Source organism: Balaenoptera physalus (genome assembly GCF_965194825.1).
Source record: "Balaenoptera physalus genome assembly, chromosome: 4".
NCBI classification, from domain to species: domain Eukaryota; kingdom Metazoa; phylum Chordata; class Mammalia; order Artiodactyla; family Balaenopteridae; genus Balaenoptera; species Balaenoptera physalus.
The window spans coordinates 106,843,867-106,871,826 of NC_138891.1; the positions used below are offsets into that span (position 1 = coordinate 106,843,867).

Below are 27,960 nucleotides of genomic sequence, written 5' to 3' on the forward strand. Positions count from 1 at the left end.
AGTATTTTTTAAAATTCATCACAGGGACTTAAAATGTTTTCATTTTTGTCACTTAAGAAATATACTGGGAAAATTATACCAAGGAGAGGATTGGAAAGGACATTTGCACAGATGACATATTTCAAAATGCTGTTTTGGAGGAATGAGAGTCTTATGCAGGTACAGGGATAAGAGAAATTTATGTCCATGTATCTATTTATCTGAACAGAATTTATAATTAACTGGATATATCTTTGCTTTCTCATGTTTCCTTATCAGTTTCCCATTTCTTGCAATGATACTCCAGATGTTTAAGAGGCATCTGCTATTTAAATTCCATGATTTCAAGTGCTCTATAACCTTTTGAATGAATTCACTTTTGAGTCAAAATTTATCATGCTATTCTCAGTCTGATTTTTTTTTTAAGTTTGATAGAAGTAGTTTGGCAACCTTTCAGTTATTCAAGCATGAAAGAGCCATATTTTTCATACTTTCAGACATATTTGGAAAGATTTCCACCCTTGGTTAACTCAAGCTTATGTGCAGAATGACAATCTGATATCTGTCTTCTGGCTTCTCCAGCTGCCAATCTATTACTAGGGCCCACATTCATCTCAAGAGACTGAAGATGGAGGATGGAATGAGGGTAGTGTGAATGTGAATTAATGTTAAGAGAGAGAGAGAAAAAGCAACAGGGGTAAGAAAACTTGGAATATATTAGGTGAGATTCCCTCCCAAACTCTCATTTTTTCCCTTTCACGTAAGAAATTGCAAAGAAAAGGTAATATTACAAGTGACGGAATCTGAGAGCAAATTATCAGGTTAATTTTCAAATACAGTTTTGGAGGAAAGGAATAGGAGTCAGTAGAAAGGGACCATGGGTAAAATGGAAACAGTAGAAGTTAGGATTCCTAGAGCCAGGATTTTGTTTCATTATAATCCGGAATAGAAAAGACAAAATTTATAAAAATAGCAAAGTAGCATATGCAGCTTGCCTCTTTAATAAATAACTTAAAATATATGATTCCAGCCTAGACAGTTTAACTTTGATTCCTTGGAAGATCCTAGAAAGACTCACTCAATAATCAATTTGATATTACCTAGGAAAAAGGATAAACACTACGATAATATAAACAGCCAGGCTGTGTGACGAATAAATTTGGGTCCAATTAATTTCATTCTCTCTGTGGCAGAATGGCGACTTCAAGATAAGAAGAGAAACAACATAGTGATATCTTCAAATTTCACAAAAGATCTCTTTTCCGTCCCAGATGGCATTCTCTCACAGGTAAGACCTAAAAACAAACTTGTGAGACACATATGCCGTGTCCCAAGAGCTCCAATCTAGCATCCTTGTTACTTCATGAATAGTCTGATTACCTTGCATGATATCTATTATTTTATGTTCAAATGTGTTTAAAGGAATTGATTACCTTAGTTGAGATTAGTGGGTCATTAGAAATAAAACGTTTAAAGGAATATTTATGACAGTTCAGAGTACCACAGTTGGCAGACAGTGTCAGAAGTTTTGTTGCATTAATCACTGAGACTAAGGCTTAGGTGTGAAAGTTCTGCTCAGGCTTCATTTATTCCAATTAGAATGGAAGGGAGAACAAAGCGATTTTTTTTTTTTTTTCTGTGAAAAAACAGTTTCCATCAAGATGCTGTAGACTGAGAACTGAATGTGACACTGAAATAGTCCCAGTTTCAGAGATTAGGTTGGGTAAATGACTAACGAACATATTTGGAGGTATGCCTCTCTTTCACTTCTCACTACTTAGAAATGTTTCCATCATTTTATAAAGTGAGCATGACCTTGAATACCTCTCTTCAGAAGTCCAGAATGCAAGTGTGACCACATCCACTGTTTAACTTATTTTAGATGCTCCTTTGATAAAATAAAGGGAATGGACTATAATTATTTTCAAGATTCTTTGTGTCTCTACAAAGGATATGATTCTCTTTCTCTCTAGATTACCCAGGCTTATTAAAGAATGAGTAATACTGAAGGTTTCATCTAAGCATCGTAACAGTATTATTTAGAAATTTGATATTTGCTTTAAACTTACCTCTGCTTAACTTTGTGTAGGTTTTAAATGTAGGAATTTATAGTTTATACAGTATCACATTTTAATGTTAGTAGAAAAAGTCATCCTAAGCATAACAGTAGTTTTTAGACCTGTAATGCTTCTTCCACCCCAAGAGGCTTTCGTAGAATAGTTGGGATGCTTCAGCGGTAACAGTCACTGACAGAAGGGAGCTACTGGTATGTACTGCTTGTAGAACAGGAATGCTAACATTCTGTAATGCATCAGACAGCCCCTCACAGCAAAGGATTGCCCTTCACAATATCCAGGATTGCCCTTGAAAAAGACTGAAGAGCTGTCCTAATTTTTCATCCTCAAAAATTTGAAGGCTTCTCCTTTCACCTTATGGCAGATATGAGATGAATTAATACAACAACCAGAAAGTTTCTAGAAGGCTAGTTTTTCATGGCCAATCCAATTAGTAACAGCAAATATCATAATCTGGTAACAACCAGATACATTTACTTTGTGTGTAAGAGAGCTGCTGAGCTTGAGGTTGGCAATCCTTTCCATGCATTTCCCGGAGTGTTCTTCTCTGAATGGGAAGACAGTCAAGAAACTGTTGACCAATGTGTCCAAGAGCTGTTCTCAGAGGGGCATATACCGATCTTCAGAAAACATTTTGCAGTGATTATGTAGCAAAAACTCCTTGGAAAGAAGCCATAGAAACTCTCAACAGCTGAGGAAAACTTGGCAGGAAAAAAGAGAAAGAGGGAGAAATAAATTTCCTCTGTTGGGATATTACGTAGATGATTGAACTCTAAGCTCCTTGTAGATGAGGACACTGGCCTCTAACTTCTTTATGTTCTGTCCAGCATCTGGAAGAATTGTAAGCAGATTGCTAATATTTCATAAGAGTTAAGTAACTCCTAGATTGATAACTTCTCAGAATAGAATTAGATACTTGACCCATTTTGTTACTCTGTGTGTATGTGTTTGTGTGCGTATTTTAATAAACAGACGATATCACTTGGTGAGCTTAGCTTTCAATGGAATTTAAAATTTCCTTGAAAGTCAAGAGATACAAAATGTCAATGAATATATAAAATGTAATAAAGAAAAGAAAAATAAAATGTTCATATTTGCTGTATGCAATACGAGAGTACAGTGAGGTGCCAACTGTGGGACAATCAATTAAGAATGACATTGGGAGCATCCTGGGCCATAAGTAGTATATTTCTTAGCAATTGTCTGTGTTGCAAGGAAAAAAAATCTTAATAGGAAATGTGAAGGAAATATTTTTAAATGTGAAGGAAAATATTTCTTTCTCTTAAACATTGATTAGAGTTTTAGTAAATCCTTGCATATAGTTTCATTCTTATTATAATCAAATGTGGAAAATTCAGAGAACGTCAAGTAAAATTTTATAAGTAGAACATGAGTTTAACTGATGCTAAGAATATACCTTTCTAATTTGATAGTTCTATCAATGCAAAAGACAGTAGGAAGTTTCTCAAATAGGAAAAATTTTTAAATGGTGAGTTTACGGTTGATTTTTTCTAACTTTAAGCACAACAACAACAAAAATAAATAAAATTTTTTAAAGGCACCTATTTAAAATTTAGCAGGACAGTAATACAAACTAGTGTCTTCTAGTTGGTGAATTTTCCTTTCTTCTTTCTTTAAATTTCTCAACATTCATTTTATCTGAGAAAAATGTAAAAAGTGTCCATAGAGTGTTGTGATTATTCTTCTCATTAAAGTGACACTGTGGATAGATCATTTAGGGAAAGATTAAAAAGATTGTATCTATGCTTTATTCCTCACTGAAAGATCTTCATCTGAGATGAGTGAGTGGGGAATTTTTCCAGCTGCTGGTAAATTGATATGTGGTGAGGATTAATTTTCCTAGGGTGATAATAGGAGCAATCTAAACACATTAAGGGAGCAAATCCTAAATATAAGGAAAAATGGATTATATAGCAGAAGTTATTAAATCAAAGAAAATATGCCCCAATTAAAATGTGAGGTTTTCTGCTTTTCCTGCTTTAATGAGACTGAGATAGGGGCTGCTTCTTTAGCCTAGAACCCAAATGAAAAATATTTGTGCAGCAGAAATGCAGACGATTTCAGCCTGCAAGTGACACAGTGAGAAAAACTTTTGTTGTTAAGCTTTTCTGAGGTTGTTATTTTAGCAAAATCTAGCCAAAGCTTTTATATCCCTTCAAGGTCCTAGGACAGTGTTTGGCATATAATGAGACCAATTCATGTTGGCGAAGTTGCTGTCATCACCATTTCTGTTGTTATTCATAATTGCTGGATTGTTATGTGTACTTGCATTCTGAAAAATGGAACTGTTGGACGCTGGAACTCCACTTATGAATACTAAGATAGAAGTTACACAGATTTGGGAAACCTGTACTTAATATTGAATACTACCAGGCTGGATGCAATCCCGTAGAGGAGTTGAACGAGTTGACTGTCTAAAAAAGTAATCAAATTCAGTTTGGCAGGCATAAATAAATAATCTGGATCTTGCTTTTTGTCTGGGGGGCCGGGTAAGAGAATTCCAAGTAAGCCTGGAAATCAGAGGCTTCTGCAACTATCTATAGATGATCTTTTTTTTTTTTTTTTCATCTAAATGATCTCTCTTAGCCTAAGAATAAACACTAGAAGTTGCTGAAAGTCAAAATAGAAACCTCAGAATCTCTGGAAATCATGGAAAGGATTGAGGGTTGAAGTCAGGTGCCTCCAGTGGTCTCAGTGTGACTCCAGGCTCTCTTTCATGCTTATCCCTACACAGCTCCAAGTCAGAATGTGAACTGTTTATCCTTCTCAAATGCCATTTATGCAAAACTATACTTAGAGGACCAAAAGATAGTAGTGATGAGGTACAAAATACTAAGATATATATCTCTATATATAGACATATATCAAAATATATATCTATATATAGAGATATATATCAAAATATATATATATATTAAAAAAATATATAGTATATATCAAAACATTTTGTATATATATGTATCTCCCTTTCAGATTCTTTTCCATTATAGGTTATTACAAGATATTGAATATAGTTCCCTGTGCTATACAGTAGGTCCTTGTTGTTTATTTATTTTATTTATAGTAGCGTGTATTTGTTAACCCCAAACTCCTAATTTATCCCCCCGCCTTTCCCCTTTGGTAACCAGAAGTTTGTTTTCTATGCCTCTGAGTCTATTTCTGTTTTGTAAATAAGTTCATTTGTTTCAGTTTTTTAGATCTCACATATAAGTGATATCATTTAATATTTGTCTTTCTCTGTCTGACTTACTTAGTATGATAATATCTAGGTCCATCCATGTTGCTGCAAATGGCATTTTAAGTGCACTATATATTTTAATGTATTGAGTATGTAATGGAAATTTTCTGATCTTTGTCTGCCATCTAGTGGTATACTCAACAGTTTGTCTTTTTTAAAAGGCCAGGGTAAAACTTACTGAATTGGTCATTTAATAAGTTGTGAATAAACAGAAATAGAAATTCAGTATATGCATTATAGGATACTTATATATCACCTGGTCAATTGCAAGGTTTTTCAAGGCTTCTATCTGGTTTCTTACAAAATGTAAAACTTCAGGGTTAGAATGAGCTGGATACGGCTGTTGCCCAAAAGTTACAATCTCTCAAATGAAGCACCAAAGGAACTAAACGCAAAATAAGAGGTTTTAAAATTCTAAGTAGCTATTACATATTGTTTCAGTATTTATACTTGGGCAACACTTACCATGTGGCAGGTGTTATTTTAAGCACATGTACACACACTAGTTCTTTTATTTATGGTACATATCTTGAATAAAAATATTTATGTCATCACTGAATGTCTGTTGTCTTAACACTAACTGTAGACATTATTTGTCTCTAAAAGTAGAAAAAAATGGAAGTGATTTAGGAGACTACAATATAGAAGGATAGAATGACTACTGGCTACACATCTTCTGTCTGGGAGAGAGTCTGTCTTCTTTAGTGAAGGGGAAGTCAAAAGAGAAAATAGCTATAAGTGGCATGAAAAGGGAATGACATGCATTTCTAAAATAAAACACACCAAAATGAAAAGTTCGGTAGCATGTACTACTTAAATTGTTTATCATTTTAAGAGATGATATTGACAAGTTCATATACTTCCTTTGAAATATTTGACCAGTAAAAATAGCTTATTATCAACCATCCCCACACAAGCCCCACCCAATACACTCTTTTGTGACCAAAGACTGTTGTATATGAAAAACTGACTGGGTCTTCACCACAATCTATAGAAAAGAGAAAGAACTTTTCTCAATATAAGGAGAATTAATGCATACAAATATTAAGATTTGCTGGAATGTGGAGGCAATTAATATCACATATTATACAAAAAAGTAATTAATTATAAAAAGAGCATAAACACCTGTCTTATTTGTCTTAATATCAATAGAAAAGAGAAGTTATCCTGTAAGGTTATTATGCATTTTCTTGAGAAAGGTCAGTTTGCTCATTTGAGTCCATTGGGTTCTCTAGTTTTAATTTGAAAAATGATTATTCTACTTATACACAATTTGTATTAATAATCTAATTTTTACACCATTATATGACATCCTGAAAGAAAAGCACAGTTTTTTATAAAACTATATACAGAAATGTATGAAATGCTCATTTGGATATGAGAAAATCTATTCAACATTTTCTGTGGAAAGCTCTTCTGGTGCTTATGAGAATTCCAAAAGTGAAACTGCAGATGGCTTATTGAAAATTGTGCAGTTGTTTTCTAGGAGCATAGCAAAAATCGTTACAATCACTAAAAGTTCAAAATGAGAAATGAAGGCACTGATTTGCCACGTTCCACTTCCTGCTTGAAGCATAGAATCTTGTTCATAGGCACCAGGTTAGGCTGCACCTATTTGAGTAGATGTTGTGTCAGTATATTTTAATTTATATTGGAAAGTTCTAACATATTTTAGTAAGTATGCATAAAAATTAAGGCCGTTTAATATGCCATATCTTTATTTGACATGATAACTGTAAGGTACTTTAAATGTAACAGGTATTTCCAAAGTATTTTGCAGAGATGGCTTTCAAAATTGTATTTCTAATTTGAATATGTACTTAGTATCTTACTGATTTTTATGATATCTTTATTTCAAAGTTATTAGCAACTATAAAATAATTTGAAAAGTCATAAAGAATTCTATATATAGAATTTTTCTACATATGGCAAAATTTAGTTGTTAACAAGTATGGGGTTGTTAGGCATAGTGCAAAGAGAAAACAAGTGATGTTTTTTTCCCTAAGAAGACATGTATATGTCTATTTTCAAACCCAATGAAGCGAAATATCATCTTGTCAGACATCAGTGTGGTTAGTGAACGCCCCATCCAATGTCACCTACTACTCAGGAAGTAAGCACGTAAGCATTCTTGCAATAGTGGTCTCTTTTATAAATATGTTTTGCCGAGACAAAGTCACCAATTTTGACCTTTCGGGTAAAGAGCTGAATTATTTTATGTGATGTACTTTCTAGCAACAAGATTTCTAAATTGAAAAATATATGTATATACCTATCAATACTAATCTCTTAAACTTGAAGCACATAATTTGCCCCATTACACAAAGTGTACAATTATTTAAAAGTACATTTAGCTTTAAAGATAGAGTGATGGCTTATAAAGCTATGGAGAATGACATTTTCACTGAAGGCTAGTGTAAATGAAATCGGTAAACTTGTATTTGTATATTCTGATTACAGCGTCTATTTTTGACATGTAAATACACATATACAAAGACTTAAAAATAACAGAGTACATAAAATTCTATCAAGCCTATATGTATATATAATATATATTTGTATGTATTTAAACCATATAATATATATAGTCATATATATATATAACCATATATATAATAACCAAGTTTTAAATCTAACACTCTATCAAAAACAATTTTATATCTTTTTTTGCTTCAAGAGTATTTTATTGACTATAAAATATTATATTGTTCTATTTCTAAATTTTAGGTAACCATTTCTTAATGTTAAATTTTCCTTATTAAAATCAATAAATAGCTCCAAGTATTTTAGCCTGTTCAATTATTAATTTTATTACAAATGCATAATAGTCAAGTTAAATAACAAGGGAATTTTAAGATTCTGGTATGTGTTTTCATATTGCTATCCAGAAAGCCAATAAAAACTCTGAGAAACAATTTCCAAGTTAGTATCAAAAGCCTTAATATTTTATGCCCCTTGACTGCATATTTCCTCTCCTATAAATTTGCCCAAAGGAAACGATACAGAGTTTATGCAGTGCTTTAAGCCTGAAATTCATTTCAGTGTCATTTATTACTTTGAAATATTGGAAACCATGTAAATACTTAAAAATGCAATAATGCTTAAGCAAACTATGATAAAGAGAACATTCTTTATGAGATGTTATATAGTCATTATCATTATAATAACAAAGAATCTATAATACTATGGAAAATATAGACAATATAATACAAAGTAAAAAAATACTTATAGTATGTTAATACCCAAAAGAAAAAATACAAGAATACTAGAAAATCCACCCAAATAACACTCGTCATTATTGAATAGTGGGAATAGAGGCCACCTTTAATTTTTTCTACATTTTTTTTCTACTTATACATTTTATAAATAAGCAAGTATTGCTATATCAAGGAAAATATATCATTAATTTTAATTTATGACATTACTCATGCAAATCTACCTTTACCACAATGGAATCATTTGACTTCGGAATTATTTACTTAAGGTGGCAAAGTAGAATTCTAGAAATTGATGTTTGGAATTGATAACCACTGACTCTGTTTTCCCAATTATTTCTCCAAGTTTAAGAGTACTCACAGATGAACACGTACCAGAACATGTTTCTTTCTTTCTGTTATATGAACATGGCATGACTAGTTATAGATATTAAGAAAGGGTAAATATTATTATATGGTGCAGAGTAAGCATGAAAACGACTTACAATTTTCAACAGTAGTTCCTAAACTACAAGCTGAAGAACTCCAGAGAGATAGTTTTTGCAAAGGTTCATGGATCCAGGGTTGTACCAAATATCTATGGATAAAAATGTGTATTTCATATACCTATGTAATTGTAAACTCAGTACCAGTATTATAGTTGTATGAATAAATGGATAAATGAAAGTTTTGTGGCAAATTAACATTAAAAGTTTAATTGAAAGTATATATTCATTATGTATTTTTCAATTAATGAATGGTAGAATTGCAGCTATTATCACTTATAGGTCCAATATTTATATTTAATATCACAATGCAGTCTTATAGTAAAAACCATGATTCTCAATTCTCAAAACATAGTGTCCATAGGGATCATGTGGGGTGTTTATAATAAAGATTTCTGCCTAATCTCAGAGATAGTGATAGGGAAGTTTGGGGGAAAATGCATTTGTATTAAGCATTCTAGAGGATTCTAATGAGTTTGATCTTTGGACCTTGGTTTTAAGAACAGCACTTAAATGCCGGGAACAACTAGACACTTAGGATATACAATGAGGTTTTTGTCTAAAGAAGGGCCGGCACCACTGTAGCCCAATGATAAGCATCTCCAGCCTATCAGTAAGATGATATTCAAAACAGGAAGTTGTCGCTAAAAACTACAAAAAGTCTAATCTAATTTAGCAATAAGAATAGTGTCCAGAGAGCTAATTTCATGTATAAAAACAAGCTCTGTGTGTATGTGTGCATGTGTGTACACACATGTATGTGAATGCACATGCATGCATAATAAATTACCCTATGGAGTTTTTGAAAATAAATTATTACAATTGCTTCTGTTTTTTGCTTGTTATATTGTCAACAGGAGGGCACTAACTACTAGGAACTAGGTGTTCCTATCCTTAATTTACTCTGAGAGCTAAATAAGTATTGAAAGCTGAGTGATTAGTGTTTTAGAGAATTCTTGAAATTTTAAACTATAGCCATTTCTACAAAACTGCTCAAACCAAATCTTAGACAAATAAAGGATCAGTAATTAAATGCCAGCAACTTCTCCAGTGAGACGGAATTTAAATGCTGTAAACACATAACACCTTTTTTATGGTTATTATCCTTGAGATTTCTGTTGTTTATTTTCTGCCCTCATATCTTCTCTGTTTTCTTCTCCTACTGACTTGCAGCTAGCAGGAGACACTCTCAAGCAGTGATGTGATTTTGCCCCTGACCCTTGCTGTGATTGTAGATTTTGTAATCTAAGTCAATTTCACTCACAGCAGGGCCATTGGTAAAGTATTTCAGTTCTGAACAGCAAATTGGTTAAACTCTTTAGTTTTGGGTGGTGTCCAAGGAATATCCATGGGCAACTGACTTCTTAAACCCAAACAAAAGGATTCTCGTCCCAGTGTGACAAATATATACATGCTTTATATGCGCAACTGAGATATAGTGGTACTTAACAATCTTTGGACTCAAATACATTCAGATCTTGGTTATATGATCACTTTTATTATTATCTGTAATCCAGGCAGTGCTTTACAAGAATATAAACTAACCATTCTCAAAGCAGTTAAATTGTGGCACACCATAAAACATGGGGCAAGATATTGTACAAATTTCGAATTTATGTCATTGCAAACAGCGATCAGGTAGGCAAAGCAAGTATAAGCCAGCTCATGTCTAAATGAAACTCAGAAGCAACCTTATTCTAAATTTCTAGATAAAAAGAACTTCTCAGATTTCACAAAACAATATTTCAAATAAGAAGTAGAATATTCTAGAAATGTAAATGAAAGTAAAATACAAACATCAAAAAAAAGAAAGTAGAATAGTTTATGTAGAGCATGAGCCAGAAACTCAAGAGGCTGCTAAAGAACATACTTGTGTGAATTGGGCTGCATGTAGGACAACAAGAAATGGTGGAGCCAGTGACAAATTGGTTAATGCATGATCCTCCTAAAAGAATTTGAACTCAGAAATAATTAACACACGTATAACAACATTGTGACTACAAAGAAAACATATTTGTGGGTTTAATTTGGTCTAGACCCTTAGATATTCTATCATTAAAGTTCCATTCAGGAACTACTCCCCCCTCCCTGAATTTTCCCCCTTTCTGAAAGCCTTGGTTGACTATTCACTATTCCAACACAGGGGCCCTGTATGCAGCTCTGTAACCCTTTTCACCTAAGTATGTTATTCTAATTAGAAACTGTTGTCCAACACATAATATTACATTTGAATGATTTAAATTCAGAAAGACAGTGAATGAATATTCCTTGATTCTTGATACATTAGAAGGCACCGGATAAGATGCAGATCCTTTTATTAATGCTTTAAGAAAAATGTGATTTCTCCTCATTATAATAAACAGTTAATATGGTTTTTCTCATGATAAGGCTCTGATACTCTGGGTTCAACCATCTGTGCATGCCTGCCTGAGAGTGTTCTGCAGAGTGTTGCCCACCATGTTTTTAGAGTTCTTACAAAGTCAGTTATACAAGAATGCACTGTAACATGAAACTAAATTCTTAAAGGACAAAATGAGAGATGAGAGTTCTGATGGAACTGAGCTTTGAAAGCTAGTTGCAGTATATGTGTGTGGGACTTAGTCCATTCTTTGAATATGCCATGAAGCTTAGCCTCCTAGAATCTACACTTTATTTCATGATTACATGAGACAAATTTCACACATGAAAATTTAAGAGAAAAATTGCATTACTCTTAAGTTAAAGTAGACCTTAATAAATAGAGTTTTCAGGAAAGAAATAATTTTGATATTGAATTTGAATTGCTGTGAAAGTTGAAGCCCATTGAAATGAATTAATCACAGAGAAACATAGAATTTTTTGTTTGGTCTGCATTGCTTAATTTGTTTTATCTATGGAAAAAATAAAATACCTGTTGGTGCATTCAAACCATGTTCATATACTTTAAGAACGGGCACTGAAATGGCCTTATCGGCTGGAAGGGAATATCAGTAACTAGAACTGATAGTTCCTTATGACCACTCTATGAATTTGGAGGATAAAAGGACTCAAAATCATAAGCAGAAGTATGAATTCTCTATATCTAAAGACAAAATTCTCCTTTTCATAGGAGTGAAGTACATTTTTCCCCAAAAGGCTGAAAATATTTTTGACTGTTTTCAATATTAAAAAAGTTATATTCACAGAAGCTTCTTTCAGGCTTGTATATTTGAAACATACAATTCAAAGAGATTGCTCTATCTCATCTCTTCCTCATCCAGTTTCTAATTTATCCTCTCTGTAGCTTTCAAATTAGGAATTCCCAGTCCCCAGGTAGGATAGCTTTAGGCATCATGACTGTTTTTTCACCATTATAACCAGCACAGAGTGCCTGGCACATAGCTATTGCTCAACAAATGTGTGTCGAATGAGTTGGGAGAGACTCATCCCTCCACACCAGCACCAGAAGTAGAGGTAAATGCTCAACAAAATTGGTCAAGTGTATTGACTTATTTTCCCTGAAAATGTCCCAGAAAAGAGACTTTAAAAATGTTTAACAATTTATATATTTATATTTATATATAATATATATATATATATATATATATATTAGATATATATATATATCTAATATATTTGGATCTGTTGGTAGGGTGCCAGGTAGGGACAACATACATGATTTTCTTACATAAAAACCATTTTCCATTTTATGCGCAGTTAAACAAAAAGTGTGACTTTTGAAAAGTAGATCAAGTGAAGACTTTGGAATTATTCTCTGGTTTGTTGGTAATTTCTCCACTTAAGAGAGAGAATAAATAGCTGAGTCATATGCAGGTCTAGGAGAATTTATATATTTTAAATTTGTGAACATACTTGATAACATTTTCTTGAAATGTTTTCTAACTAAACATCACAATGATTAAATTAAAGATTTTAATGAAGAATATTATATTATTGTCTTCATGGAGGGTGGTAAATTATTAATGTATTTTTTTCTCAGCTATCTGTGGGTTAAGAAAAGCCTATAATATTTTACAAGGTTATATCTATTTTGAATATATGGTTGATTTCTTATTCACATAAAATAAATCAAGGGAATGCAGAAAATATGCTGATGTCTCTTTTTTGGATGTTCATGTTACTGAATATTAATAAAATTATTTGATCTGGAGGTCAAAAACATTTTTTTTTATTTCCCAAACTTCCTAGAGCTGTCTGCATTTTTCATTTGGAAAAAGAAACAATCTATGGAAAATATTTAGCTGTTTGGGAAAAACAACTGCCACATAATACATCAGTTACCACACAACTGTCATATAATACACTGAAGTGGTTATGAATACAACATGGTTTAATTTTATTTGTTTGTTATATGTACATAAATATTTTCCACATGAATAATGTCAAATTATCTTCTGATTCATGCAGAAACTCACAAACACCACTTCTTTCTTTTCCATAAAAATCTTAACATGTAAGATTTACTTAGACGTTCTTGCTGAAACATGAAAGTTAAGGGAAAGCCTAGTAAATCATTTGCTCAGGTAAAATACCATAATTCACAACAGTGTGACAACTGAAAAAAAAAAAAAAAAAAAAGCACAATGTAAAAGCTGTGAGTCAAATTTATTCAGTGTCTTACTGAGGACTGTATTCCCGGAAACAGCCTCTCAGATAGCTCTGAGGAACTCTTCTGAAGAGGTGGGGAGAGGTCAGTATATATGTGATTTAGATGAAGGGGTTGCATGCAACCAACAGCACATTTCAGTAGAAAGTTGCTGCTAGTCAAGAGGAGGTAATAGTTTTAGTGCTTTTCTAGGAATGGGAAGATGCAAAAAATTTCTCCTGAAAACATCTAAATATTTGAAGGCCTCTTCTGCCAGTTTTCCCAGAGCACAGAGTGCCTCATTCCACCCCGAATTCCTTTCAGGGTATGTTGAAGGTTAACGACTGCAGTTGCTAGTGACCTAATTCTTGTAGAGCAGGTGGCAAGTAACATTCTTCAGTTGGCAACTACATTTACAATATTCCCTCCTAGGAATAATTTTGTTCAAGGATATATGAGTATAAACTGAACAGGAGTTACAGGATTCTAGAGTTTGGGGAGGCAACTGAGAAAACTCTGGGTTCTTAATACAATAATCTTAACTAAGAAATAATCTACATGTGTTTAGAAAATTATTTCTGCCCTTCTTATTCAAAGATAATCCACTGTCACCATGTATGTTGAGATGTTTCTGAGATGGTTACTCCCTAGATTTTCACAATCTTCTATCTTTTTCTCAAACAACAACTGCCACCCCTTTTTGTGTACCAGAGGTGTCTGGTGAGAATTTGTGATTCATATCATAATTTTCAGAATCAAGGTTTGATGTCATTCGAACCATATTCTAGCAAATTGAAATGAAGCAAATGTAAATATCAATAAAATCTTTTAGTGGTTATGAAATCAACTTCTTGATTTTCTTTTGTTAACTTGTGGTTCAATTTTGACGTTAAAGGATTACCCATCTCTTGACAAAATAGAAATGTATTTATAAACATCTTTTATTATATGTTGGCCTCATGTCAACTCTTTATACAACAAGTGCTCCTTTGCAACATCATTGGGATCTGAAAAGTTTATTTAGAATATATTTTCATTCCTGTGGCAACTTTTCTATAAGAAAGCAATAGTTGATATATTATAGATAACACTAAAGGCAGAAGAAAAGCTAGAGTTGTTTCTAAAATTCTTAGCAGAAAATGATTGGAGTGATTTTTTAAATGAACCTCTGAATCGTTTCATATCCAGAACTTGGTATGGAAGATCCCCCTCAGCGTCAAGAGGAATAATAAAGGCAGTATTTGCAACAGAAACAAAAGTAATCATTTTTAGTCTAAATTAGAGCTGCAGCATCAAGACTTTAATAAGTATATAGTCTCTCTTGTCCTCATGCAACGTAACTTTTGGGGTTTGATGTAAACATTTTAAACTCCTGTATTTTTCCACATGTAACTAAACATCAAAACAAGATCAAAAGATCATTTCTCATTAAAGATTTGCCTGCTGGCCTTTTAAGTATATAACTTATCGACATGTATAAATTTATAATATGTAAAATGAGAAATGTAAATAGTATATGCTCATCTCTGTTCCTAGGGAGTTCTGTGAATAAATTTCCATTAATCTGGTGGCAAATACACCATAAAGTTGTATAATTCATGGCCTTTCTGGATGAGTTTAATACGAAATAATCTGCTATTTTTCATTTCCTTTCCTCTCCCTACTTCAATTGCACTTCTATAGAAGTCTTAAATGTTTATGTATGTATCCAGTTATGCATATTGTAAACATCTGTCAACTCAGTAAAACTCATTGCAGGGTAGTCATTATTTTGAAGGAAAACTGAGCTCATCTCAATGAAACTAAATTTAAAGAAATACGGAAACTAAATTTAAAGAAATACGGAATCAGAAATTTTGGTTTTACTTCACTGATTTGACCAGGATACCACTAGAGAAAAATAATGTATATGCTTCTACTCTCACAAATGTCTTTAAAATATGTTGTGTATATATATTTCTAAATATCTGTGTTTGGGTGTAGAAAGGACATCATCAATAAATGTCATACCTGGATTCTGAGGGATAACTGGATGTGGTGGAGATATAGTCCACATAGTTTATGTATGATGTCTGTACTAGGTATCATGGGTTGCCAGGTAAAGGTGTACTGTTACCCTTTGAAGACGAAAGCAAATTGTAACTGAGAGGCTGTTGAAAGAGCCACTGAGCAGAGCAGGTTAACCAAGTATCACAGCAAAGTATTTTCTAATGGCCAGTTGAATAGAATTTGTTATTTTTAATAATGTGTGGGATTAAACGTTTATAGAAAGTGCTGTTGAACTATGATAATTCATAGTCAGGTACCATTCATTTTTATTTTGTCTCACTTGGACTACTGAAGGGGAAAATCATTGGACTAATTATCCTTTCCTTTAGGAGGTTTTATAGCTTGTGTTATAATTTGTTAGCTTGTATTAGTTGATATTGTTGGGTTGCTATGGCAAATTTAAAGAGTCCCATTTAGTAAGATATACCCTTAGGGCTAAAAATTTAATTATAAATAATTTATTGTATCTTGTTTGAAGCTTAGATATAAAGCCAATTATTCCCTTTTCCTTTATTATGCAAACATTGCAAACTTTGAATTTCACCCTAAGATTTTTATTGGCAAAACCAAATTTGGTTCATTATCACATTTCTTTTTCCTTACAGTGATTTTATTCATACCTTTGTAATTCAGTATATTTTAGGATAATTTTTATGGTAATTTTTTTCTTCTTTGGGAAATTCCAATGTGGATCAAAATTTTGTGAAATAAGGTGGAGAGAAAGCCCAACACTTGACCTTGTCAGTCCATACCATCAGGGTCTGAATGCCACACAGTAACTAGTGACCACCTAGGGGATCCACTCGTCCTTAATGTATAGTATTCTGGAAAGACAGGAATCAGTGCCTGGTCAGACACATCACAATGGCCTTATGTTGTCTAAGCAACTCAGTCTCTATTCCTTTTTTGCTTTCCCCAACTCTACCCAAGGTCAAGCTGTTTGCCACTTTTCCTCACTCATAAGGGCCAGGTCAGGTTGGATAAATTTAAGATTCCTAAAACCTAGCTAAGCCAACATAAACAGGCACAGTCTGAACGCAAGCACACAAGCTCAACAATTGGTTGATCCCATTCAGGCCAACTGAACTGTGTGTAATAGACTCAGTTTGTAAGTCAAGAGGTAGAGACTGAAGATACCTCACACTGAGGATCATTGCCACAGCGTCCTGCTCACAGTGACAATTGTTTTATTAGGGCACTTAACCTCTGCTGGATGCTGGGCAGCGTGTCTCTCCAAAATTTATGGAAGTTAAGACAAATGAAACATAAGCACCAACGGACAGCAAATAGGAACATAACAAACAACCAAAGAATTCTCTGAGAAAGGCTCAGATTTGGTCTGCAGTAAACAAAGCAGGTAGGGAGGATGGACTTGCAGCCCAGTTGGCTCTGGTTTTTATTGAGGTTAAAAGGTAGGGTCCAGGGGCTTCCCGGGTGGCGCAGTGGTTGAGAATCTGCCTGCCAATGCAGGGGACACGGGTTCGAGCCCTGGTCTGGGAAGATCCCACATGCCGCAGAGCGGCTGGGCCCGTGAGCCACAATTACTGAGCCTGCGCGTCTGGAGCCTGTGCTCCGCAACAAGAGAGGCCGCGATAGTGAGAGGCCCGCGCACCGCGATGAAGAGTGGCCCCCACTTGCCGCAACTAGAGGAAGCCCTCGCACAGAAACGAAGACCCAACACAGCCAAAAAATAAACAAATAAATAAATAATAATTAAAAAAAAAAAAAAAAAAAAAAAAAAAAAAAAAGTAGGGTCCAGAGGGAGAGTTTGCATGATTTGAATTTCCCCTGCAGCCAAGGGAGGCTTTCTTATTGCCTTGCCCACACGTGGGGGTGAGGGGAAGGAAAGGAAGGGTATATATGGAAGATGTCAGAGGTCAAACAACAGAAATGGAGTCAGACTTCTTTTTTCGGTCGTGCCACGTGGCTTATGGGATCTTAGTTCCCTGACCAGGGATTGAACCCTGGCCCTGGCAGTGAAAGTGCCGAGTCCTCACCACTGGACCGCCAGGGAATTCCTGGAGTCAGACTCTTAATTATACTCTCTAGCCTTAAATTTTTGAAATTATATTGCAAAAAATTACATCTATTAAATAGTCAGGAATTATCAAAACTATAATTGGGAAGTACTATAGAAACTTCTGAAATGATCATTACTAATAGAATCTAAGCTTCAAGAAGGAAGAAATCAGTATATTTCCACCTATTCACAGTGCTTGACACAGAGAAAAAAGTCAATCAGTATTTTGGAATGAATGAATGATAGTTTGGGGCGGCTTCTCCCAGGAAGTGATATTTGAGCTGATGCCTGCAGTTATTTGAAGAGCAGGACAATATTCAGACAGAGGAGAAGGAAATAGAAAGGCCTTTAGGCAGAAAGGGCTTGGAATTTTGGAGAAGCAGAAAAGAGGCTGTCATGGTTAGAGCTTGTGGACTAAGGGAGAGAGTTTAGTGAAATCAAAATGGGAAGGTAAATAAGAACCAGGGCAGGGCTATCAGGCATGTTGAGCAGATTACATTATATTCTAAAAGCAAAGCAAAGTCATTTGAAGGAGTTTAAGCCAAGGAGTGACCTAATGTACTGGAAGAGAATATTCTGTCCTCTTTATGATGTGCAAATGGAATGCAGGGAGTAAGGTAGAAGTGGGAAGATATTACATGAGTGGAGAAAGGAGGTGTGAGTTGAGTGATCACAGTGAAGATGGAGGAAGTAATAACAATGGAAATGGGAAGAAGTGGGAAGATATAATGTGTATTTTGGAGATAAACCTTAAGGTACTCAGTGATGGACTGGTTTTGAGAAAAGAGAAAATGGCATGATTTCTAGGTCTGTTGGCTTGAACCACTGGATATATGGAGTGCTATTTATGGGAATGGGGAAAACTGGGGATGGTGAAGGAATACACTGGGTTGGGGTGGGATAAACAGCTCCATTTAGAAATATTAATGTTGAAATATCTTAGTGTGTAGATATTAAGAAGGCAGTTGATAATATGAGTCTTGAGCTACTTTTTGAAACATCAACGTGTTGATATTATTTAAAGTCTTGTCAAAGTTTAAAGCCTTCATGAAAGCACCTGAGCTAAACTAATAGAGAAGAGAAGAGAGTCTAAGACTGAGTTCTGAATGCTCAAAGTTTAAATTAATAGAGGAATAGCCAACAAAAGAGAATGAAGCAGGAAAGGCCAGTGTAGTAGAATAAAAACTTAAAGAACAAGATGTAATAAAAACCAAGACAGGAGAGGAAGATGGGCACTAAGGAATTAAGGAAGGCATTCATCATATAAATCAGGCAATGTATCTAATCAGATAATGTAAGTATGGAGACAATCAATCTGGAAAAAGAGAGCTTGATAGAGTGGAGAGTGGCTTTTAGATAGAGTTGTTCTGGAAGATCTCTCCAAGGAGATGATTTCAGCAGAGACCTTGATAATGGGAAAGTGTGAGGCATGTGAAGATCTAGAAGGAATACTCTCCAGATTAATGAGAAAGATGCCATGAAAGCTGGTAAGGGCACAAGCTTGAGATGTTGATGGAACTCCAGCATGTCCAGTGCATCTGGAGCTAAAGGCAAGATGATCCTAGAGGTAAACAAGGCCAGTTCAGGCAGGACATTGTATCCATGGCAAAGAGTTGGCTTTAATCAATGGTGCTTTTTAGGATCATATAAAACAACGAGTTAAATAGTATTGGAGGATTTTCCAAAAGTGTATAAAATTAGGAGTAATTCTTCAGATATTTCTAACAGAGTTGACCCTTAGTGTTCTTAGAATAAAAATCAATACCTTAACTTTACCATGTTTACTTCAAAAATAGAACATTGAAAGATAGATAAGTAGATAAATATAGATATTTGAATTCATGGGAAGTAGTTGGAAGATTTTTAGAAAATAGTATGTGATTTATATTTAAATATTTAAAAAGTCATTTTTATGAGGATAAAGACTACATAAGGTATGGAAGATGATTTCAGTAATTTGCAGGGGGTGTAATGGCAGCTTGTACAAGGTGGTAAGAAATATCTAACTTCTGGCTGTATTTTGAAAGTAGAACCTACAAGAAATACTGTTGGATTGAATATGGAAGTTGAAGGAATTAAGTTAGTGTTTCAGAAGAAAAAACACTTTGGATAATATGCTTTGTATTAGATTTATTGACTAGTATATTTTCCATTTTCTAATACCAAGAAAAGTGCTGTGTTCATGGACGAAGCACAATACATGTTTATTTCATGCAATAAAATATTGCAAAAAGGACTTGAAAATATTAGTGTTCTGCTTACTGTGTTAAAATATTTAAAGAAACAAATTTAAAAACATCAAAGGTCTTGAAGACAATTTTTCAACTTTCATTTTTAATTCTCTAAAAAACAAAACAAAAAAAAACTAACAAAAACCAAAATCTGTTTATAAGCCCTAACCATAAATATATGTGCTTATATTGCTAATGGTGATCTCACAATAAAATTAATATGCTATTTCTACCACTAAGGATAAATATTAGAGCAACCTAATCGAATAAAATAGGTATGTAAGAAAATGTGTATAAGAAAATATAAAATTGGATATTTTCTGTGAAATATCATTTATAGCTATGTGTTTCACATGTATGTTTTATATGTCTATATCTCTTTAAGTCTTCTAGCTCTCTTTGAAGTAAACATGGTAAAATTAAGACACTGTGTTTTATTCTAAAAATTCTTAAGAGTCAAATCTGTTAGAAGTATCAGAAGAATTCCTTTGATTTTATACACTTTTAGAAAAATATCCAAAGCTATTTGTTTTATCCAATCCTAAAAAGCATCATTTATTAATATAACATGTTTTACACTTTGGTCTATAAATAACTAAAAACAAATCACTGTCGTTAATGTTGGGTTAAGTAAGTAGAATATTATCCTCTAAATCTTTCCCTGGTCCTAAAATATAGAAGAATCAGAAAGTATAGAAGAGTAAAGGGTCTGTCCTCTTAAAGATATGGAGGCTGAAGATCTAGGAAAAGATGAGGTGTCTTCCTGATATTAATCACTCTATGAATACCCAAGTAACTAAGTGTTGCTAACCATTGATAAAATACAAAACATATGATGTTTTATGATAAAAATACATGATCTCATCATAGTTTTTTTCAAAATAACTTGTACACAATAAATACCAATTTGTGTTAGATATTCTCTCCCTATTTCCCTATTTTTCACTCTGCTTCTCTTTTCCAAATCTTTAAAACCACAAGTGAACCCAACACAATTTTAAGGCTGCTCCGGGAAGCATATCAATTGTCTTCTTCCGTGTACCTTTGGTAAGGTTTGGAATTTTCATGCTTCCTGAAATAACAACTAGAACCTCTTGTTTCCCCCCAAAAAATATCTGCTGCCAATCACATCTGGAAATGACTAACTCAGGAACAAATACTGTTCAAGGAAGGGACCAACAAACCTAAAAACTACTTACTTCTCTCTTTTCTTCTCCTGTATTGACCTAGCCTCTCTACTTGTGTTTCTTTGTACTTTCTCATTTTTATTTCCTATTGATTTTCCTACATCCTTAGTCTCTGCCTTTGATCTCCCAAGAGAATGCCTCCCTGTATCTGCCTGCCTTGCTTTTGTTAGTCCCCTTTCTCTGTATCTGGATCTTGGAAGAGTCTCTTCATTAAATCTAAGCCAGGCATAATGACGTGTAAATATTTATATACAAAATACTAATTTTACACATAAGTATGTTAGTATCCACCTCAGTAGACATTAGGGAGTAAAAGAAAGTGTGTAGTTGAGAGTATTTGAAAAGAGAGAAAGTGTTAAGGTTTTAAGCCATAGAAGGAACCATATTAAGAAAATTTTAAAAATTAAGTTATGTATATAAATGGAATAGCTCCCTAGTGTATGCCAGCTCCCCTCTCTATCACCAATTCTCAAATAGGTATGTTTTAATCGATTTTCCATTTTTTGTCAACAGCACCATGGAATATTAGATTAAAGCAATTGGAGCTGCTTTTGCTTCATGCTGCATCTTTATTCTTTATCCCCAGGAACCTCTACACAATGGCAATTTTTCATTTGGAAAGGTTCTTTTATCCATTAATTTCCTACTATTTTAGGATTTCATTATTTAATACTACTTTAACTATCATTATTAGCCTTTTCCTTTTTTTCATTATATACTCTGCCTCCTATATTAAACTGTGTTCTGAGAGAAGATGAGATCAAACTTACTACCAATTAATTCTAAGCACATTAATCCCAAGATAAAATAAGAAATATTTCTATTATTTTTAAAATAACCTTATTGAAATTCATAAGCCATACACTCACCCAGTTAAGATGGACAAGTCAAGTTTTTAGTATACTCACAGTGTTTTGCAACCATCATCGCCACAATCAATATTAGAACATTTTCACCACCCAAAAAAGAAACCTGATAGCCATTGGTAGTGACCTAATTTCCTCCAACTTTTCCCATCCCTAGGCAACAACTTTCTGCCTCTATAAATTTGCCTCTTCTGAACATTTCCTATATCAGAATCCTATGATATGTGTTCTTTTGTGTCTTGCTTCTTTTAAATTTGTATATGTTTATAAGATTCATCCATACTGTAACATGTATCAGTACTTTAGTTTTCTTATAACCAAATAATATTCCATTGTATAGACATAGCACATTTTATTTATTCACTTATGAGTTGATGGACATTTGGATTTTTCCACGTTCTGGCTATTATAAATAGCAATGAACATTTGTGTATGAATTTTTATATGAACATATGTTTTCATTTCTCTTGAGTATACATCCAAGAATGGAATTACAGGGTCAGTGATACCCCTTTGTTTAAGCTTTTGTGGGACTGCTATACTGTTTTCCAAACTCTGCACTATTTTATATCTTAAACCACATTGCATGAGGGTTTCAATGTCTCTATATCCTCTCCAGTGCTTGTTATCATCTGCCTTTTTTATTAGATTAATCCTAGTAGGTGTGAAGTGGTTTTGATTTGCATTTCCCTGACTGCTATCCAATGATTTGAATGATCTCAAATTATACTGCATACCTAGGAGGACTTACAAAGTGCCGTGTTTTAGACAGATGTTGACTTTATCTCAAACATCATTTAAAATACTAAACTTGAGAAATAATGGACAATATCAAAATGCAGATGGGAAAGCAGCTGTACATGCAGGATACTTTTGATGGCTTATTCCTACTTATGATTTCTCTATAGGCCTTCTGCCTATGGCAGTGTCTACCAAAGGTGGTAGAATGAGAGGTGACTGGGGGACTCACTAAGTGTCATTTGTTCTTTCCAGTTAGGTGGCCCCATAACAGTAGCACAAATGGTATTTCTAAACAGTTATAATGTATCCTATCCTTCCTCATGTATCATTCTAATGAAGTACTACAGATTGGTTTTACAAGAGATTAACTAGAATTTACAAAAAAGTCTGAAACTTCTATTATATCACTATATTCTCTTCCCCAGATGCTCCTAAACCATCTTAAATAAATGTATTTAACAGATGGTTGGCTCTCAGAGAAATCCACAACTCTTTTGGGGGAAGAATATTTTAGTGTATTAATAACAATGGCAATTTATATATCATGAGAAACAAGTGTTATCCAGGAAAAAAAAATACATTTACTTGATCATTCAAAGCAAATTCAAACAGATTGCTTTGGCTTTTAGTCTTGTTTTGCCTTTTTTGTGTGTATGTGATGACACTGTTGAGTTCTTTAAATGAATCTGCTATTTGGTCTTTATTTACTAAGTATGACATGATTCTTGAATAAGTAATTTGTGCAAGGACATTAAAAAGTCTATTAATATTATGGTCTAGAAATTAATAACTTAAAAAAAATTTTAAGCACAAAAGTTTTGGAAGTTGTGTGTTTGTTGAATAAGTAGATTTTTAAATGTACAATTCTGTCAAAATTGCACTTCCATATGGCTATAACAATAATTCATAACTATATAAATTTCAGGATTATCCTACGGTGCTGGAGGTTCTAAGTACAAGCAAGAATGATGGAGTATAATTAATTGTTTTTGTCTATGCCATCTGGAAGCCTTTTACAGTCCATTAATTAGTAAGATTATTATTATATTCTCAGTTAATGGATTCTGTCAGCTTCAAGCTCTAGATTTGTTTGTGGTTGAAGGGCTGTTTGTGTGTTTGAATTAAGTTGCTTGGTTATTTCAGTGATGTGTGTGGCTCTTACTGAATGCTACTTAATCATTCCTTTATATCTTATTATATTAATAGATTGAAACTCAGGAAACTTACTGAAGTTTTTGCAATTTTGGACAAAGTACATATTGTGTGCATAATTGCACATGGTCCATAAAGCAGTACTCAACCTTTATTTAGGGCTACTGTGGGCCAAATTGTTTGTCTTCTTGGTGTAGTAGGTTTTGGGGGCAAGAGAAAATATCCCCTTAATTCAACATGTACACCTTTGTTGGAGAAAATAGAATGTGTCTGGTCTCTGTTCATGGTTTCTAAGAGGGAACTGCTAAACCTTTGTGATTTCCTGAGAGAGGGGAGTGTCATTTATTCATGATGGGCCCTTGGACCATAGCTGAATTTATGCTAAAGAAATGACTCAGGCTGGGAAGTGGTCATGCCAGAAGGACTAACCACATGGTTAGAGGTTTGGGGCTTTGAGCCACATGATATCAGCTAGACCTCCTAACATCTGGGGAGGAGAGAGAGGCTAGAGATTGAGTTCAGTCATGTGGCCAAGGAGTCAACCAATCATGCTTACATAATGAAACCTCACTAAAAACTCTGGACACTGAGGATGAGGTGAGCTTCCTGGCTGGTGAACACATTGATGTGCCAGGAGGGTGACACATCTAAATCCCACAGGTAGGGGACATGAAAGTTCTGTACTCAGGACCCTCTCAAACCTTACCTGATGTGTCTCTTTATGTGACCAGTCCTGAATTGTATCTTTTATAATAAAACTGTAATCATTAACATATGGCTGTATTGGATTTTGTGTGTCATTCTAGTGAATTATCAAACCTGAGGGGGTCACAGAAAACCTTGAATATGTAGTCAGTGATTAGAAGTGCAGGTAAACTGGAGATCCCAAACTTGCAGGTAACTTCTGAAGTGAGGGCAGTCTTGTTGGGACCATGACCTTAACTTGTGGAATCTGCACTAATTTTGGATAGTCAGTGTCAGAATTGCATCACAGCATTGCAACATTCCAATTTATTTCTACCTAGAGCTCTCCATTTCACCCTGGAAGTTTTGCCTACAAGCCTCTAAATGGCCATATTCTAAATTTCACAAAATGGTGTGACTTGGCACCTAAATACTGGACTTTCTGGATTCTGACCATAAAATATCACTCCTTTATTTAAACCAACCACAGACAGTGCTTTATGGAAATTATAATTTTATGGAGCGGTAACATGGCTTTGAGAAAACAAGATGAGACTTGGTTTTAAGTTAGGCATTCTCTATCTCCAACAAGAATTATGACCTTGAAGATAATTGGTTATTCACTCTGGACCTGTTTCATCATCCAAAAGATAGATATTTGACTAAATAAACTTTAAAGTCTCTGGGAGTTCTTAGGTAGTAAGATTCTTTGAATTTTAATGCCTCAGTTTTCCTGTCAGCAAATGGGAGTCAATCTGACTGAATCTCATTCAGCTATGATGAGAAATAACTGGACCTTTTCTGCCTGTAGGAAAGGAATAGACTCTATTCATTTTAAATATATTACAACTCTGTTAAGATTTCCACAGAAAAATGAGAAAACAAAAAGAGGTAAGGCTTCTAATAGAAGTTTTCCATAAGCATCCATGAATGAGTAAAATGTAGAGGTTTATATGGCAAGAAGCAGAGATGGAAATATTATTGTATTTGATTTCTACTTGCATAGAATTTTAAAATTAATATAAATGGAAATATTCATTAAAGTATGTTTGTAATAAGTGACACAGTATCTGCTTACTGCTTAAATGTCTGTGTTTAATGTTTCTTCCTCTCTCTCTTTCTTTCTTTATTCTATTTGTTTAGTATCCTCCACCTGACTTACTTTTGAGGGAAATTACTCATATCAGTGCACAAGCCAAAGTATAAGTCAGGAGGCTCAGTCACACATTAGCTGATGTGTCATTGAACATGATGGCAAAGGAGCTATGTAATTATAATGCAACAGAAGTTCACATTATAATCAAATTATTAAAAAAACATGGAATTTGGAGTCAAGCAGGGCCTGATTTGAGACCTAGCTGCCCCATACACCAGCTATGTGACCCTAGACAGCTTACATTAACTTTAAAGAACCTGTTTTCTCTTCTGCAAAATTCCTATTTCATAGGGCTGTGTTTAGTGTTTAGCATAGTGTCTAATATATAATAAATGATCAATAAAATGGTAAATATTCTTGAGGGAATCATGAGATCCCATTTTCCTTTTCTGACTTCAGGTTCTATATCTTTAAAACGAGCAGGTTGGACTACATAATCACTAAAGACACTTCCATCTTTAATATTCTGATTCTTAATTATTTTTTTCATTGATATTTTGTCACCACATCACCCCATCAGTATAATTTACAACACCACATTATACAATTTTAGGCTTCTATTATTTCATAAAAGGCAAATAAGTAAATTCAAATTATTTATATTGTCCCTGGTATTATATAATAACTCTCGGAGAGTGTAGATTAGGTGCTTTGAGTTTATTTTCTTGCCACTATCCCCTTCCCTCATGGATGTTTAAAGTCAAGAACATTCTCTGTGGAGGTAGTTAAAACCCCAGGTACATTATTTGGTGGTAGAACAATGTTAATTTTGAATAAAGTATCTCAGTCTAATTAGTGTACAGAATATTTGGCCAAGAACCCCTGACTGAAGAGGAAGGGGAATTACAGCATCTCTTTGGCACACCAGTTAAATAGACACCCCAACTTCAGGACCTCCGTTCAACACTGCATTAAGTAAATTGTTTATGCAAAAATTCAGTTTCTTCTCATAAATTAACTGGGGCATAACTATGGGTTTTACAAATGAATGCAAATATGAAATTTATTTAAATAGCATTTGCCTTTTAGTGTTTTTGTGGATTCACCCTCAACATGTTTGGGGATATATGTATAACATAAGTAATTAGAACTCTAGTCTATTTTGCAGATGTTGAACTTTGGATATTTTCATTCTTAATGCAGAGACAGGTCACAAAAACTGAAGGGCTGAAAAATAAGAATGGTATTTTTTAATTAACAGTCAGTTATATTACACACTGCTAAGCTTTGGGCTCTAACTAGAGTTATGTGTTTTTTCAGAAAGAACTGGTATTTTTTTCCTTTAAAATCTATGTTTCATAGTGTGATTATTATGCAAGTAAATATAAAAATCCTTGTCCTTAAGTGGTTGAGGAGAGTGACAAAGTGGAGCAAAGTCATTTATTTAAACAGTTCATTTTAGATTAGTGTTAAAAAAAAACACAATAAGCATTTCCTTTTTGCTGATGGAACTGTCAGGCAAGGATGTAACTTTAAAAAGTAAGTTAGGGCTTCCCTGGTGGCGCAGTGGTTGAGAATCCGCCTGCCAATGCAGGGGATACGGGTTCGAGCCCTGGTCTGGGAAGATCCCACATGCCGCGGAGCAACTGGGCCCGTGAGCCACAATTACTGAGCCTGAGCATCTGGAGCCTGTGCTCTGCAACAAGAGAGGCCGCGATAGTGAGAGGCCTGCGCACCGCGATGATGAGTGGCCCCCGTTTGCCACAACTAGAGAAAGCCCTCGTACAGAAACGAAGACCCAACACAGCCATAAATATAAATAAACAAATAAAAGAAAGGCAAGTAACTTTAAAAAAAAAAAAAAAAAAAAAGTAAGTTAAAAGGCTTTCCAAGTGCTCCAGCTCTAAATTTTTTGTGTAGAGCAATTTACAAGACTATCTTCATCTACTCACAACAGATTTGATTGTTATGAGCTTCAAATTTTCTTTGTATTGAATTTCTGTCACATTATAATCACAAAATAAGATTTATTATAGTACAACTTTTTGGTAAGTGGAGGGCTGAGCCTGCAAAATGACTTTTGAAAGCACACTTGAAGAGTGGCAAACTTTTAGACAGATGAATTTTTTTGATATTAGTTTCTAAAAATCCTAACAAGGAAGTTTCCCTTACAGTTAATAGTTCAATGGCCAATAAAAGCTGTATGGGGAAAGGATGAATTGATATAACAAAATGAAAAATTTGAGGAAAATGCTGTGTATTTTGCCCTATCCCCCAAATGTTACTATTTCTAATAAAAAATGTAAAAAACATATAACATTAGATTTATTTTTTAAGTGATGATAAATATCTTACAA

At 34.0% G+C, this 27,960-nt stretch overlaps 1 long non-coding RNA gene across 1 annotated transcript in view; it reads left to right on the forward strand.

Moving 5' to 3' along the window:
• LOC309660149 overlaps positions 1–27,960 on the forward strand; it is a 136,147-nt gene continuing 108,187 nt past the window's right edge. The window contains exon 1 of the long non-coding RNA XR_014263208.1: positions 1–1,267. This is a non-coding gene — a long non-coding RNA (uncharacterized lncRNA). The remainder of the gene's footprint in view (positions 1,268–27,960) is intronic.